The 8,273-nt window shown below is 41.4% G+C and overlaps 1 pseudogene; it reads right to left on the reverse strand.

The window, feature by feature from the left end:
- Positions 1–1,328: 1,328 nt before the first annotated feature.
- Positions 1,329–1,447, reverse strand: LOC142159665 (5S ribosomal RNA; annotated as a pseudogene).
- Positions 1,448–8,273: the final 6,826 nt, after the last annotated feature.

Here is an 8,273-nt window from a genome sequence, read left to right on the forward strand (position 1 = left end):
CAGTATTCAAGCAGAGGTCAGGGCAACACGCAAACAAGCAGGGTCCAGTAATCAGGGTGAGAGAAACAAGCAGCAGTCAGGGATAAACGATGAACTGCACACAGCACAGACTGAGGCAGGTATTTGGAGCTGTGAGACAGGTGCAGGTCTAATCAGGAAAGGAGTTATCTCCTACAAGCTGTCACGGATCAATATAGAAATACAGCTAAGGAGCCATGAATAATGGTGAAAAAACAAAAAGTTTATTGCTGAAGAGATTTAACAGATGATGTAGTATGGTCTTGTAGAAATACCAACTATACACAGTTGCAGGTAAACAGGAGGTGTGGAAAGATTCCAGGCAGCAAGTACAGGGAGATGCACAGGGAAGTACCAGGTTCACAGATGAAAACAGGTCCGCAGAATGAATGTTGAGATCCCAATGCAGCATAATAACAGGAACAAAGCAGGAGGAAGAATCCACAGGGTGTAACAACAGGATATGACAACAATAACCAGCAATGTGTGCTGGGAGTGACAGGTATATATGGAACACACCCAGGTGCATGGAATAATGAGTGAGGCAGTGTTAACTCCTAAGGAACTAGGAACAGGCACAATAGCAGCACCTCTGGTGATCAGAGGTACTGCTGCTAACACATAAAATAAACACAAATAGTAAAGCCTGATAGTCCAGGTTAGGAGCTGCCAGGCAAAGAAGTATGCTGCAGGCAGATCGTGACACAAGCATGGTGTAAAGTTCAGGGGCGGAACAGCAGCACCTCTGGTGGATCTGAGGTACTGTTGCCACATACCATACAAAGCATAGGCAGAGTCGTAACAAATAGCACCCGAATTGGTGTAATTATGATGTAACAACATAATAAATAAATATATATATATATGTGTGTGTATGTGTGTGTGTATATAGTGAAATAATCCACTGGGCTGTGTTTTGATATTTTCTTCCAACAATTAGATCAACGATATACATAATCTTCTAAAAGTCTTAATGGCATGGAACAGATCATAAACGAACAAGGGCTTTATAAGAAATGAACATAAATTAAATAAAATATGATAAGCTGCGGCTGATATGTCAGATCAAATTGATGGAATAACATAGTCATATAAGCATATTGGCCTAAATGTAAGATTTATAAGTTCATGATTACTCAGCAAAGGATTATTGATGGTGTTAAAATGCTGATATTGGAGAGGTTATTGTTATAAAGGTATTATGTATAGGTTATAGATATCATAGTCATATAGGCTCGGATATGTCAGATTCCATAAATACCTAATAATATCTTACCAAAGGCAGCGAATGGTGCATAGTAGAAGCAGCAAAACTGCCATACCTGGTGTTCTTAGGGGGTCTCCCATCCTGTTACTTACCAGGCTCCACCCTGCTTGGCTTCAAAGATCGAACGAGTTTGGGCATCTCCAGGGTGATATGATCGGAGTTACCGCATATTCATCTTGTGACTTAAGGCTTCTGGTCTGTGTGTGGATATTGATGACATAAGATTACTATGTTGTATCCAGACTAATAGCCAGAGCTCATCTGGATTACCAGATGTCGCTACCTCATAATGATAGACCAAACTCAATGTTTAAGCCTTGTGCTGCCAATGTTTTCATATTGTAGATGAATCTCGTTTCCTCTATTAATCTTCTGTATTAAATCACCACCTCTCCACCTCTCCAATTATTGACAACTTTTTTAATGTCTATGAAGGATAGACCTGTGGGGTCGCAATTGTGTTTTTCTCTAAATGATTTGAAAGAGAGTCTTTCTCAAACCCTTTTTTAATGTTGCGCAAGTGTTCACCTATACGGACCGTCACCTTTCTGAAAGTGCGGCCTATATATTGCTGTCTACAAGATTGGATGAGGTGGATCACATTTGTAGAATCACAGGTGATGAATTCCTTTATCCTATGGAGTCTGCCATCAGATGTGGCCTGATATTCATAAATGGGTTTTGTTGTGTGATCTTTAGAGTTTGGCAGTTAACGCACTTCCGCAATAATAAAATCCAGGTGTTGGTGACATCCTGGCTAACCAATCCTTCGTACTGGGATTCCGTTTATTACGGATGTGATTGGTGACTAGGAATCTCTGTTGAGGTCTGGGGCTTTACTAAAGATGACATCGGAATGATCTGGTAAAGTTTCTCTCAGAATCTCATCTTGTTTCAGTACATGCCAGTGCTGATTTATGATCTTCTTGAGTTGATATGACCCACATGTATAATCTAATATAAAATAGATTTTATTGCCATCATACCCCTGTCTTAAGTTTATATGTATGGTGTTGGCTAGTTCACTGTGTTTGTATTTTAATAGATCCTCCCTATCCGTGTTGATCACTCTAGTGAAGGCTTCGTCTATTGTGCTTTGGTTGAGGATTTTCTCCAAATAGTCTCTCCATTAATTCTCCTTGTTCAATGAAATCCATTAATATCTGTAAATGTCTTATTCACGAGAACTGACTAATCTGGATACTCTGCAGCCAGTGAGGGTGGGGGTGACTGTCTGCAAGTATAAAACTGTTGACATCAACAGACTTCCTTGAAAGTCTTTGTGGCAATAGTATTATTTGTGATGAAGATTTCTAAATCTAATAACTATGGAGTTCTGACTATTTTTGGCTGTAAAAGCAAGGCCATAGCAGTTATTTATGTACTCAAGAAATTTAAGGATGTTTCAGAGCCCTCCCAGATGATGATTACATCATTGATGTATTGTTTCCAAAGCACCAGGTTTGCCTCTCAGCTATGTTGACTCCAAATGTACTGATACTCCCAGAAACTCATGTAAAAATTGGTGTAGCTGGGGGCAAACCTGTTGCCCATTGCCGTGCCTTGTTTTTGTAAATAGAAATGCTCCTCAAACAAAACAAATTGTGTTTGAGAATGAAATCTATGTTAGGGATGAGAAAATTGGTCTATTCCGTACTGATCTCAGGTCTTAGTCAAGGAAATGTCTCACACTATTAATTCCTAGGTCGTGTTTAATAATGGTATATAGGGAGGTCACATCACATGTGACCAACCAACGATCATTGTTCCAGGACACATCTCTCAATAATTGTAAAATATGTGCAGTGTCCTTTAGATATGCCTTCTGTGTATTGACATATGGTTGAAGGAAGGTGTCTAAATAATGCAAATTTGCTGTTATTGAGTGTCTTGTATTCCGATGCGTGAGTTAGGTGATGCAGACAAATGATTGTGGTGAGAGAGAGAGTTCAAGTACCGTATTTGCCGGCGTATAAGACGACTGGGCGTATAAGACGACCCCCAACATTTCCACTCAAAATATAGAGTTTGTTATATACTAGCCGTATAAAACTACCCCCTCTTCCACACACCTTCCACACACCAACTAAAATGTAAAAGAACATCAGATTTGATTTCAACATGTTAATTTATATTCAAATGCTTATGACATGCAGGAAAACTGTCACAAGGCTGTATGTTATCAAACATGTACAGTAAACCTAAAACAGTGCAAGTTTATTAAGGAGTATGACAGGCACATCAAGAGTATAAACATTGGATCAGCAAAACCACGGGATAGGTAACATGTTTCTGGGGACACGTCCCCCTTCGTCAGACCTTGCTGAGCTCCCAAAGGAATGTTCATAAATAGTGTGAGGGTGGCTAAGACCCCTCACCATCCTGTATTATACCAGCCAATACTAAATGCCAGAGGCTAATTCACTAAAGCTGAATGGAACAATAAACCTATGGGAGCTACCATGTTGTTTGTTTTCTAAGCTGTTTACCAAACTGGAACTGTCAATGATAGAAGGAAGATAACAAATAGAGGGAGAGAGCAAGTGCCGGGCAGGTCCTTAGCAAGTTTGCTGGCGTGACAGTTTCCCTTTAAAAGCCTTCAAACTCCTGTTCCTCATCTGATATTAAAAGTTCATCAATGACATCTTGTGATACAGTTGCAAGGCAGTCATCGTATGGATCTAATTCCGTGTCAGATGATGTGGCCTCAGCTTCCTCTTCATCTTGCCACAAGTACTCGTCCTCCATACCATCTAATGAATTTGATATGCCACACTTCTTGAAAGACTTGATTACTGTTTGTGCATCAATATCATTCCAGGCTTTTATGACAAATTGGCACAAAACATCCAACTGTGGAGCACGCATGTTTCCTCCTTTTGTGTATGACTTTTCGCCGCTAACCATCCATTCATTCCACTGTTCTCGAATGCGATCTTTAAACGGCTTGTTTAGGCACACATCCAGGGGCTATACCAATGATGTCAATCCTGCAGGAATAACTGCTGCATCTGTTTTTTATTCTCGCAAGCCTTTCCTTGGTGGTGGGAGTTGAATGAGCCCTGAACATATCCCACACAAGTAGACTACGTTTTTGAAGTAGACCACCGCCACGCTGATGACCCGCCGCGGCCGCACTGGATACCGCGCGATACTGGATGGTATGTAGAATGAGGTGGGCGAGTATCGGAAGGCCACTATGGCAGCTATGGCTTGTAAATGTTCCTTTTATCAAATGTAGCATATGAGATGTATAAATGGTACTTGCGTTTGTAGAAGGATATGAAGCTAGGTACCTGGTGCACGATAATATGGGTTCCTGGTTGTGCCAATAGCAGTCAGTGGATCTAGCGCACATTCCATCGTGGATCGCACGCCTAGCAGCGCTGTGTTTCTTGTACACCTGATGAGCATAAAGCCTGTGGAGGAACATTTTGAACACTTATTGGACTGTTTGTGATTTAAGGCAATCAGTCTGTGTTTGAATTTTAATATATGTGTACTCAAAACCTAGGCTCTATTAGTAGTCCTATTTTATTTGTGCTTTCTTATGTAATTGTGCTGTTATACTTGTTTTATATCTGATTATATGAATATTTAATTCAATTCTTGTTTTAGTATATCACGCCCCCTACTTGCGCCCTATTATTTTTACATATCACAGACCATTATCAATTACACTACTATATTATTGCAATTAAGTCAATAAGCGCCCAACTGTTTGGTACATTTTTAATTGCTATAAACTTCAAGGCCGCAGGGTCATGATTGTGGTGGATAGCAAAGTGCTCAGACACTGTGAGCTTCTAGCTGTTTAATATTCCTGATTATGTTCTGGGACTCGCTTTTAGACTATGGATAGTGCGCCCTACATATCCACATGGGCACTCCAGCAGGTATACCACTCCTGTCGTATCACATGTGATTTTTTTTTTTCTTTGATGTTTTACTTGTTTTATTTCTGGGTCACATGTGATATAAATGTTTTGACTGATTTAATTGATCCACAATGTGTGGTTTTACACGCTCGACAGCAATTGCAATAGAAAAAGCCGGTGGTCTTCTCCCCTAACCATGTTCCTGGTGAGGTATATGTTTCTATTGATAGGAAGCTAGACACCAGTTTATTGCTTAAACTTGGTGCTTTTTTGTTGGTGAATATCATTTTTTTCAGGTAATATACTAGCTAGTTTTTTGTCTTTGAGGAGTATGGGCCAGTGATTTCTTATTATTCTTTCAAATTGCTTAGATTCACTGGTATATTGTGTGATGATGGATATTCTTTCTTGTCCAAATGGCTTAACTTTGGGTTGGAGTAGTTGGGTCCCTTTCCATCCCTAAGCTGTCAATTGGATCATTAAATTTTTAATTTGTGTTTGTATTTAGTTGTATTTTATATGGTAATAGCATTTAATAATTGTCAAGACACTATTCTCTCGTGTATATAACACTTATTATATTGTGTACAAACTGGGTAATGCAGCATGTACTACTATAGCCCCATCTCTACGCTGTCATGCAGTGTACCCGTTTAAGTATATACACGTTACTCCTGTTCAACCATCTGCTTGTGATGTACAGCTGGGAGCATCTTGCGCTTTGTCTGACTGAACATATCCATGTAAATGCGCTTTTTCTTGCATGCTTCTTCCTTGTGCAAATGAGCCTCTAATGTTCAAAATCATAGAGAATTTTTGGAAGATTTGTAAGAACACATTTACATGCTTAAGAAAGGTTTATATAGAGGTAGAATGTTTTCCGAACCAGGTTCATTATGGATAGGGTAGTAACAGACAGTGTCGGACTGGGGCATGAAGGGCCCACTGAGGGACTGCACTGCTAGGGGCCCACCAGAGGGGGCGTGGTCAGCCATCAAAGAGACGAGACCAGACACTAGAGGGTAAGTGGTCAGCCCACGAAGGACAGCTAGCACCATAGTGTAGTGTATATAAAGCGTAGTATAGAAGAAGTAAGCGCTGGGCGGGGCCGATCTCGGGTGACCGGCTTCCATAGCAACAGGTGAGATATCGGTCACGCTCAGGAAGTGGGACGGTAGTATTATTGTTACCCACAGCGCACACAAGGTTAATGAATGGGGGGCACAATGGAGGGATGGAGAGTTCATCCTGGTGGGTGAAGGCATACACATGGATAATAAAAAGGGTGAGGGGCACCTAGGAGCTGTGATCATTTTATTCTGGCTCTGGTTAGGCATGAAATTATGGGGGGGGGGGGCTGGGGTTGTTCACAGATGGGCAGATCTGCACACAGGGTTGAGAGAGGGGTCATCTCTTCCTCAGGGAGGTGGATAGGCATGAAATGAGGGGTGCTGAGGGATAAGGTGTGTGATGCTCTGCTCACACAGGGTTAATGAAGGGGAGGGGGCACATAGGAGTGGTGTAGATTTTCATAGAGAAAAGATGGGGTGTTAAAGACACTTGTAAAGGAAAAAAGGTGTTTGGGACAAGGTGTACTATGTTTTGCACACTGTGTTACTGAAGGGGAGGGGGGCATATAGTAGTGGTAGGGATTTTATTCGGGGGGTAGAATAAAAGTATACTGATAGATAAAATGAAATGAGGGGGGGTTAAAGTATACTGATAGGTAAGTCGTGATTAAAGGGGTACAGGAAAGTATGAGGGTGGCTGAGTGATAAAGTGTGTGATGCTTTGCACACTAGATTACTGAATGAGAGGGGTCATGTACGTAGACCTTTAGCGTAAACTGGGGGTGTAAGGGTCACAGCTGAGGGATAAGGCATACAATGCTCTGCACACATGGTGGATGAAGGGGAGGGGACATTGTGGAGTGGTGGAGACTTTATCCTGGGGTGTTGGGCATGAAATGAGGGATAGTATACATATGGGGGTATAAGGGTTACAGGATAGATATAAGGGTGCTAAAGGATAAAGTGCACACAGAGTTAATGAATGGGTATGGTCTCATAGTGCTGGAGATTTCATTCTGGGTGGTTAGGCATGGAATTGGGAGATAATACACTGATAGGAGAAAGTGGGTGTGAGGGGAATATGGCGAAAAAATGGTAGCTGGGTTTGATGAGCGCGGTGATGTCGTACACCTGGGGGTCAGTAAAGGGGAGAGAGCACACAGGATTTATTGAGATTTTTGGGTGGGAGGTTAGGCAAGAAATGGACATGAAAGCAAAGTACGTGAAAACAACATTTAAAACCATATGGATGTAGAAAAAAAAATGAGGGGAAAAAATATTTGAGGGGAAAACTAATGACTGGTTCCAGGTTTGTTCTGAACATTTACAGAGCAGTCTTACCGGACTAGTGGGATGCGGAAAACTTTGAAGAAAGATGCTTTCCTTTCAGTCTAGCTCCGGGTAGCGTCCTTTCTTCCTGCTCCTCTGGGCGGACAGGAATTCCTTCTCCCCTGCGCAAAGTGGAAAAACAACTACCGCGCTCTCTGCACCTGCGCGGTAGTGTGGTTACCCTAAGTGTCGCCGCCGTCGGGAACAGGCTTTTCAGTAAGCTCCGCCCTAACAACGGAGGGGGCGGGGCTTCATCCGGCGGGGCCTACTGGTGGTTAGTCCGGCAGGCCAGTCCGAGGCTGGTAACAGACAGGGCTCGATGTACTGAAGTCAGTCTCCTGTAGAGCTGGACGTACTCCTGTTTTGTTTTACGTAGAATATGTAGCAGAGTGGTGTATTATGTAATATTTATTTTTTATATACAATACCGCTCTGCTCAGAAAGGTGATGTAGGATTTCTCCCTGCCATGCAGACCAGCCCTAGTTTTGTAGTGAATTAAGTCGTAGGCAGTGAAGAATGTGCATAGTGTTTTTAATATAAAATAATAATTGCACTCCGGTTCAATATCACAGTAAATAGTACAGGTAATGTACATAAACACAGCAAAATTCTATCCAGAAAAGTTAAAATTCAGTAAAAATAAAGATGGAAAAGCTCAGAGGTGTGTATGTGTGTATATATATATATATATATATATATATATATATATA

The sequence above is a fragment of the Mixophyes fleayi genome, chromosome 5 (assembly GCF_038048845.1).
Source record: "Mixophyes fleayi isolate aMixFle1 chromosome 5, aMixFle1.hap1, whole genome shotgun sequence".
Lineage (NCBI taxonomy): Eukaryota > Metazoa > Chordata > Amphibia > Anura > Limnodynastidae > Mixophyes > Mixophyes fleayi.